We start from the raw sequence: 9,221 nt of genomic DNA, 5'->3' as shown, positions 1-9,221 counted from the left end.
AGGAAACAAAGTAAGGAAGCAGTACAAGGAAAAGGAATATCAATGTCAAAAGCTATAGGATGAAGTGACATCATTAAGAATTGAAGTAAATAAAAGGAGCACAATAATCAAGAAACTTAAAGATAGATCCAGTTACTATGAAGGTCTTGAAGCTAAGATCCTCTCTCTAAAATAAGATCTTCAAAAATCAAATAAATAGAATGAAGAACTACTCCAATCTCTTGAAGAACAAGAAAATGAAGTTCTCGAATTAAGGAAACAAGTGGAAAAAGGAAGAAAAGCCGAGGAAATCATGAAGAAGCAATATCTTGAAAGGGAAGAGAAATATCAGGTTGAGGTAAATATACTAAAAGGTAAATTAGAAGAAAAGGATAAGCTTTTACGATTTCAAGATAGTACTAAGATTTTGGATGATATTATTAGTAGTCAAAGGTCTCCTGCCATCAAATCTGGTCTTGGTTTTCATGAATCTGTTGAAGGTGAATCTAACTCACAAGCTGAGGCAATGAACTCTAATGAAAAATTTGAAATGCTCAACAAGGAGATTAGAGGTCAACCCCATCAACAACCAAGGAAATAAATTCTTCAAAGAAATTCTTTTACTCCTAATTGTGGAAGTGATAGTTGGTTATTTCCTCAAATGAATAATGTTGAATGTTTTATATGTCATAATATTGGACATGTTGCAGCGAGATGTAGAAGTGGAATGGTTCAAGACCATCACACAAATAGATCATTAGCTTCCAGGTACTTTAAGGGATATTGTTTTTCTTGCAATATGTTTGATCACAAAGCCATTGACTGCTATAGAAGAAATATGAAACATGTAAGATGTTATGCATGTAACAAGTTTGGACATATAGAAAAGAAATGCAGGATAAAATTTCGGACACCATGCCAAAAGGAGAAAACATCATCATCAAAGATATGGAAGAAGAAGGAAGTACAGTCAGAAAAATGTGGCATGGCATAGTGTATAGACATAACAAAATCAAGGGTAGCTGAAAGTGTGAAACTTCAATGTTCTAACTCTCATACGCAAGTTCGAAGCTACACAGTCGCGTATATGTTGGTTTGATGAAGAAGAAGTGGGACAGACTCAGAAAAATGATTTGATATGGTTCAGAAAATTATCAATTATCTTTTTATGTCTTGATGATTGATGTCTACAGTATGTGGATGTTATTTAGAAGTGACTTTGATGCTCATAAGTTGTTTATGACTTGATGTATGATGATGCCTTGATATTTCTTAATGATATATGCAATGATGAGATCTGATAGTGAACAAGTGGCACAAGTTCAGGGGGAGAATATGCTTCTAATAATGCATTATTGGCATTATGTTTAGAAGTCTTTGGTACCTAATGATTCTTATCAATGGTAATGATACTTATGTGGCTAAAGTGTTTTAATGATACGTCATGATATGTTACAGTTATGAGTTTCCCATGATGAAATCTCAGATGATACTTGTATTTCTTGGGGTCACATAGTTGGTATTCAGATCAAATTTATGGATGATTGTGGATGACTTTTTGATGATGCATATAGTAAATGTATGTTTCTTACATAGTGATATTCATAAGGACAAGGAGAAGTACAAAGCTTGAGTACACAACTTCATTATTTGATGATGAGCCACTCATTTCTTTTATGTTGTTGTCATCATGTCTTCAAAGATGCATAAAGTTCATATGGTGTAGTGATGATGTATGATTCCTATAGTTCTTGTCTCTCACATGGTTGAAGATTGTTTTGTTGATGATATCAAGAAATCTCTGAAAATGACCATGAGCTCATGGTTTTCTAGATACATATTGCTATCTCTTTGATGGATATACGGTATGCTGGATACATGGATGATTACTTGCATATTGATAAATATTGTTGGTTGGCCAAGAGAATGATGTTATTGCAGGCATAGCCATTTGAAGACATGTATTCAGAGACATGGCTTACTTATTCACATAATGATGATGACTTCTTACATTGATATTCACATATGCTAACACTTATCAGATGTGGGATGTCCCCTAGTGATGATACATGGTTGATATATTAAGGGTTCTTGTGGAAAGATCATGCAGTTCTTGATGATGATGATTAGATAATGACTATGGTGTTTTCATATATGATATGATGTGAATGATTTTGTGTTACTTATTGGAGATATGACATATGCTTAGTTGATTCATGGAAGGTTATGATAAGGCTCTTTCTACTAAGGAAACGAACCAAGTTGATCTTGATGAGATCAAGAGGATGAGTTGATATCTATATATGGCATACTTAGTCATAGGTTGATGATATTTACTTTGTCATATCTTCGGAACTGATGATGGACATATACAAGTTACAGGTCTGATGCCATTGACAGATGCTTATGGAGCAGGTCATACATGGTGTATGATAGTTGCTGATGACTATCATGGTCTTGTTTAGATATTTGGTCTCTGTTATAAATGTCATGTATATCATTCGATGTAAAGGTCATATAAAGGCCAATGATGTAATAATTTATCTCTGTCTTTTGATAAGTCCTTTTTGGTCATATGATGTAATTTGTACCCCCACTATGCATATGAAGGATGATGTAATAATTGCTATATTTCAGTCATGTATAAATTGGTATATCCCCACTTGGTTGGGAGGATGAGTCAAATTTGGTATATCCCCACTTGGCTAGGAGAGTGATATATGTATGATTCATTGGTGATAGGAAGGTCAAAGTCACTTAGTTGAGTTATAGAGTCATGTTATTCTTTTGGAAAATATTTGCAGACTCTACATGTGCTCAAGGGGAGCATGGATGATATAGTGCATCTCAGCATGTACAAAGGGGGAGTTTAATCAGAGAATTCATCATGTGCTTAGGGGGAGCATGATCAATGTTTATATTCAGCTATTCAAATATGAAAGTCTTATTTTTTGTCAGACCTTTGCCCTTGATATCAAAGGGGGAGAATATCTTGGTCTGCCCTTTGCCCTTGATGTCAATGGGGGAGAGTACTTTGGTGTTGCTTGTTATCTCTAACAGTTTCTACAGCTTGCAGTAATCAACACCAACATGGTTGCCATCAAGTCAAAAGGGGGAGATTTTTGGCATTATGATGCATGCGTTGTACTTGATGGAAACCCACTTGTAGCAAAACAACTCACTTGTATGTGGTAACTAGATGAATCTACAGAAGAGATATCAGATGTGATAGAATGCATGGCAGGTTTGTTTATAGATGTGACAAAATGCAGGGCAATTCAAAGGAATCAGTTCAGAAGTAATGTACAATGGAAACTCTCTCAGATGATAGCTCACAATACAACAGGTTAATAACAAAGGATTACATATCACACTCCAAAGAATGAACAAAGAGAGGTATACGTTGGTTCACTTTTTCCAGGGAGCGTATACACGCAGGTTAATAGAACTAGAGGAGTGTATAACATATACATGTAGTTTCACAAAAGGAAAAGAGAAAACATGTTGGAAAACCAAAGCTTTTGACCAAGGTATTTAGTCCAAGGTATTGATCCAAGGTACTTGGTCCGAGGTAATTGGTCCGAGGTATTGACCCTAGGTATTTGGACCAAAGAATTGGTCCTAAGTGGTTTTGGTCCAAGGTATTGAGAAAAGCCTAAAACTATATAAGGAGGAGAAGATCATTAGGCTAAGGAGTGAAAGTATTGAATATCCTTTGAAGTGTTAGATCATATATGCAGGTTATGAGCTTCTGATGCTTTGCTTGATCTAATCTAAGGATGCACCTATGTGGTTGATGATGGTTGATGGATCGGGATCATAGAGCCTTAAATGTATTATCATTATGTGGTTTGATCATGGATATTCTAGATCTGAATACTGACACATGTTTTATTTGGTAAATGATATGATCTGGGAATGACTGAAGTCTAGAATGTCTGTGAAGTTTTAAGTTAGTATTTATAGACATGTACGTTGTTTTGCTTTGGTAAAAGCGCATATACACGTTGTTTAGACACATCGAAGTAGTGTATACCTTATGAACTATGATGTTTGAAATTACAGTTGGTTCTAGTTGTTGATGCAGAGTTTTGGGTTTTGCTTTATGTTCTGGTGACTGCATTATGGTGATAGTATTCTGAATATTCAGATTGATTTATTGTGATTTTCTTCAGTGATGATGGATGAGATCTAATAATGGATCAGGATCATAATGACTTATCATTATGTGATCTGATGGGCTAGATCTGATTTCTAACACATGTTTTATCTTTAATATGTGACGATTTGGGTATGTCTAAAGTCAGGAAGTGCAGAAAAGTTATAAGTAATTATTTGCAGATCTATACACTGGTTCGCTTTGATGAAGTTGCATATACACATTGGTTCAGCTCTTCCAAGTTGTGTATACACTCTGATGCATGGGTTTGAGGTTACATCTAGTTATGAATAATGATGCAAGTGTTCTAGGATCAGATTCGAGTACTGGTTATAGTGATATATCTGTTCCAGTTGTTTTGTTGAAATTGATTAAGTATGAATGAACAACTGATTAAGTTGTGTCATAGGTTTAAAGGTTGATTGAGTTTGGTTGATTCAAAGAGTGATGATTGGGTTTCAGTGATTGGTTGATGAAGATGTAGTTGACGGTTGTATTGCAATGATGATTGTTTATAAGCTTCAATGTTGTTGATGGGTCCAGTATGAAAATTGGATGAAACGAGGCCTTCATGTGTATTGTTGTGTACCAAGAGCATCCAGTCTGAAAATTTATGAAATGTGGTCCATGGAGGAAGAAAGAAGGTCATAGCCTTCTATAGGTCAGCGCCTACGTACTAAGTAAGCATATTGGCTAGTACAAGAGCTAGGGGGTTGTAGCTCCCTTCCAGTAGAAGCTGAAGAATGAGAGAAGGTTGTAACCTTTTGCAAGTAGAAGCCTGCATACTGGTATGAGTCTGCACAAGTACAATGTTGTAAACAAATTTTCTTATTATTAAAAGAAGATAGAGACGACATCAGCAGGTGGTTTTCACCCACATTGGGTTTCCACCTTAAATCTTGGTGTTCATGTGTGTTGCTTATGTGTGATGGTTCATTCTATTATTAATTGTACATGGTTACTGTTTAATGTTTAATAAAGTATTGATGCATAGATTAAAATATCAACATGTGATGAATTAATTGAATCATAAGTTCACTAGATATACGCTGGTTGCCTTAAGAACAGTTTCATGCACACGCGAGTTCCCTTCACTAAAGTAGTGTATATAAATCAGAGTATGAAATTAAAAAGTTATTGATTTACAAACACTGATTCACCCCCCCCCCCCCCCCCAATATTATTTCCAACATACTGAAATCTAAATTGAAACTACAAACTGAAATTTGTACTGCAAACTGTAAAAATGCAAACTTACAACTGAAATCACTGTTGCACACTAAAAATCTGAATGCTAAAAAGATGCTTAGCCAGTAAGCTTATTTATGTATATAAAATCCCATTCTAACACCAAATTCTTGACTTTACACAATGTAAAATATCTAATATAGCCAATCAACAATTCTATCCAATACCTCGGCTCCTTCACTATATTTAAGAAAAAACAGGACTAGAGCTTGTAAGGGCACTAGAAACCGATTTTCAGCTTGATGTTCACGAAAAAGAGCTTTGGAATCATGGAAAATAGGGGAGGCACTAGAAATTGATTGGGACTCTGTAGTGAAAAACTTCTCCATATAGATAGCTATGGGATCATGAAAGACATGACCTATTACTTGATGCTCAAAGTATTTTGCAAATTTATGGTCATGATTGGGTATTCCACATATGCTTTCTATATCATTATACAGTTTCTGATATGAGTCATCTGATTTACTCTCAAAACAATGCTCAATTTCAACATCAACATGCAACACTACTATTTCTCGTTTGAGAGGAGGGAGAATTTCCAAGAACTGTTTAGGATCTTGGAAGTTATATGATTGGATTTGAACATCTAAAAGCTCAATATCCTTTTCAAACCTTTCAACAACTAATTCGAAAAAATAGGTTTTACCTTCAGGAGAAGACTTGAGAGATCTCAAACAATGAAGCACAGTCATTGAAAAGACTTCATCTATTTGAAAATCCACTAACTGATCCCTGATTTCTTTTATAACTTCACAAGATATAGGGTTTACCACATACCTTGTCATCTTGTTTTAGGGAAATAACCTGATCAGTAAGCAGTGGAGTCACCGTGAATGTACTGATTTCTAGATTCTTTTGCCAGTGGAGTCTTCCAATTGATCTAAAATTGTGTGGAGTCATCGGGTGGATGATTCAACCTTCTTGTGTCTGATCACTGTCCACCATCAGTAATCAGATCTGGAACTTGATATACTTTTCTTAGGAACCTGAAACTTTCAGATCCCCAGTATGGTCGCCACTATGTTGTTGTTATGTATTTTTGAGTTTGAGGGAGTAAACACATTGGACAACATCAAAACCACTTTGGAAGCTACGATCTAGCCCTGCCAGCTTCAGAGAGGGATCTATCTATATAATTTAGCTTTGTTTTTATGTAAATTTTTAGGCTAGCTATGATTGTACTTGCTTGTTTTGATTTATTGGTTTGGTTGATTTGAGTGTTATAATTCCATTGGGCTATGGAGTCTATAAACTAAAATGGAGTTTTGCATCAATTTTTAGAGAAGTTCTCACAGGGAAAGCTAGGTTGCACTAACTAGATTTTTTCAGAAATTAAATGAATTTGTGGAATAACAAAAGTGTAAGGTTAAGTAGAAACCAAGGAGAAATTAAGAATTCCTTGCTCTGACTTTAGTGGAAAACATTAAAATTATCAACAGCCAAAATAGGGTGCTCTAAGTAACAAATCCTATTTATCACAGTTTCTGTTGATTAATTGAGAAATTTAGAATAAAAGAGAAAGGAAAACAATGTGTAAACAAGTAGATAGAAGAGGCACGTCACCATTTATTACACCACATGAATCCTGTTAAAGGTCCCTGTATTATTGATGCTCCAGTACCTTGAAAATTACAATATGCAGAAGGAAATTACATTCGGAAATCAACACTTAATACTTCTGAAGATGAAGTATTTATAAATTAATTTACAAAATACCCTGAGATATTCTGCTCAACTAATAAAAGGAATTGATTTACAAAATATTCTCTAATAATATCAGGAAAATCTGAATAAAAATTATTACAAACAATATCTACCAAAAAGATGTAGATATTTCCCAAAATACAACTAAGTAATAGGAAGTCCATACTATTTATGATCTTATGTTCAGCCTCTAAAGTGAATTGTTGCTGACTGTGGCTATTTTTGGAGAAACCTTTCATAATAAACTAAACATAAGATAATATCTCTAATTTTCCTGCTAGAAACTCTGAACTGCTTGCAAGTATCGTTCATTCAAATCTGGAATTGGTTTACTGACTGCTTGAAATCAGTTGTTTCTAGGAATTCTGGTGGTGATTGGGCCTTTGAATGAGCAATGTTGTTTGTCTTGTTGGCATATGTTTGTGCTATCCCTCTTTCTACTACCTTATGTTGTGAAATTTTGGGTTGAATATGCACTGTTGCCCCTATTTATCTTGCTTCTCCCATGTGCATTCTCTTATCCATCATCTTTAAATACATTCTTTTGTCACAAAATATTTGGATTTAAATAATATATTTAAATTAATATTTCCAAATAGATAAATGAAACTCATAATTCAAAGTATTTATTAGAATGATTTATAAATCCATCATGTTTCCGAATCCATATAGTGTTTCAAAAATCCATGGGTTGTTTTCTAAAACCATGTCATGTTTCTCCTTTTACCTTCCCTTGTAAATTTCTTTTTACTCCTGTAAATCTTTGGATGGATTTACAAAACCATGTGTTGTTTTTGTTGTAAATCCATGGCTTGGTAAAACATTTATGTTTTAACTTTTATCCCTATAAAAACAAAAATATCTTGCTTCTCTATAAAAACTAATTTTTACATCTCATTTTACCCATTTTGTCTTTCATTCTTGAACCTGTCTCACTTGATCTCTTTAAGTTAGCCATCCCATCCACAAAGCATTCCCTCTAACGTATCCATCCCATCCACAAATCATTTATTTCATAATCGCATTGAATTCCATTCAGCCTCCCATCCACACAGTGTTTGTTTCATAATAGCATGAAATCCGTTCCTGCCATATTTATAAAATTCAAACCAAAACAGTTAACGAATTCAGGTGGGGGTAGGTAGTAAGAGGTTTAGGGGGAGGGGGGTCAAAAATTATGTGAGGGTGACATCTGTAACTGGTAGTAAAAGTAAAAACCACTTTCTAGACCCCCTCCCTTTGGTTAAATGTTGGAGGGGCTAAGGGGATCTAGAACATATGCACAACCATGGATTATAATATGCACACATCTCAAGGCTTTTAACATTGGGGCTTTTTAGAGTTTATATTTATTCATTTTTTTAATTAATTTTAATACTAAAAATATAAATGATTTCTCACTTATGCCTTCTTCTTTGTTTTGTGGTGCAAACTTCAACTTGCTCTTGCCTTTGATCCAGGAATCGGATTTGAATGAATAATATACCATTGGAAAGCTACTTTTGAGCTCTTTTTGATGAAAATACTTGTAGTCTCATCTAATCCAAAAATTTACATGCAAAAGGTCTCCTTAAATATTGGTACTTAGTGTCTCTTTGGAAATAATTTGCAGGAGGAAATATTATTTACAACATCTCAAACATAATAATGATCAATTATAATCAAGCAATCCTATAAAAATTATAGGACCTTAACATCCACATGTATTTTGAAGAATGCCTTTAGGTAAATCGGGTTGGTCATATGTTGTTAGGTATGGTCCAAGAGGAAGGCGAGTAAAGTATAATGTAACGGAAAAAGATGAAGAAGAAGATGATGTAGAGGAGTGAGGAGTTCATGTGTCAAACGAAGATGTCGAAGAATTTCAAGGATATGTTAATTGAGACAGTGTTAATTTGGATGAACTAGGTGATATTGACGATGTGTTAGCCGAAGAACTTGAAGAAGTTGAACCAAATGTAAAAGAGCATATTCTGGATGATGATATAGATGATGATGATGATGTTGGTATGGTGAATCCTTTGAGCATGAATTCTAAACTACAGATGATAAGTTGGACAAGGAAGAAGATTAATGATATCAAAAGTTACGAGGTATGTATTTATATGTTTTCAGTTGGTTTGTTCTC

The sequence above is a fragment of the Pinus tabuliformis genome, chromosome X (assembly GCF_031772625.1).
Source record: "Pinus tabuliformis cultivar Carrire ecotype Pingquan chromosome X, CPIR1, whole genome shotgun sequence".
Taxonomy (NCBI): Eukaryota; Viridiplantae; Streptophyta; class Pinopsida; order Pinales; family Pinaceae; genus Pinus; species Pinus tabuliformis.
This window is presented reverse-complemented; position numbering follows the sequence as displayed.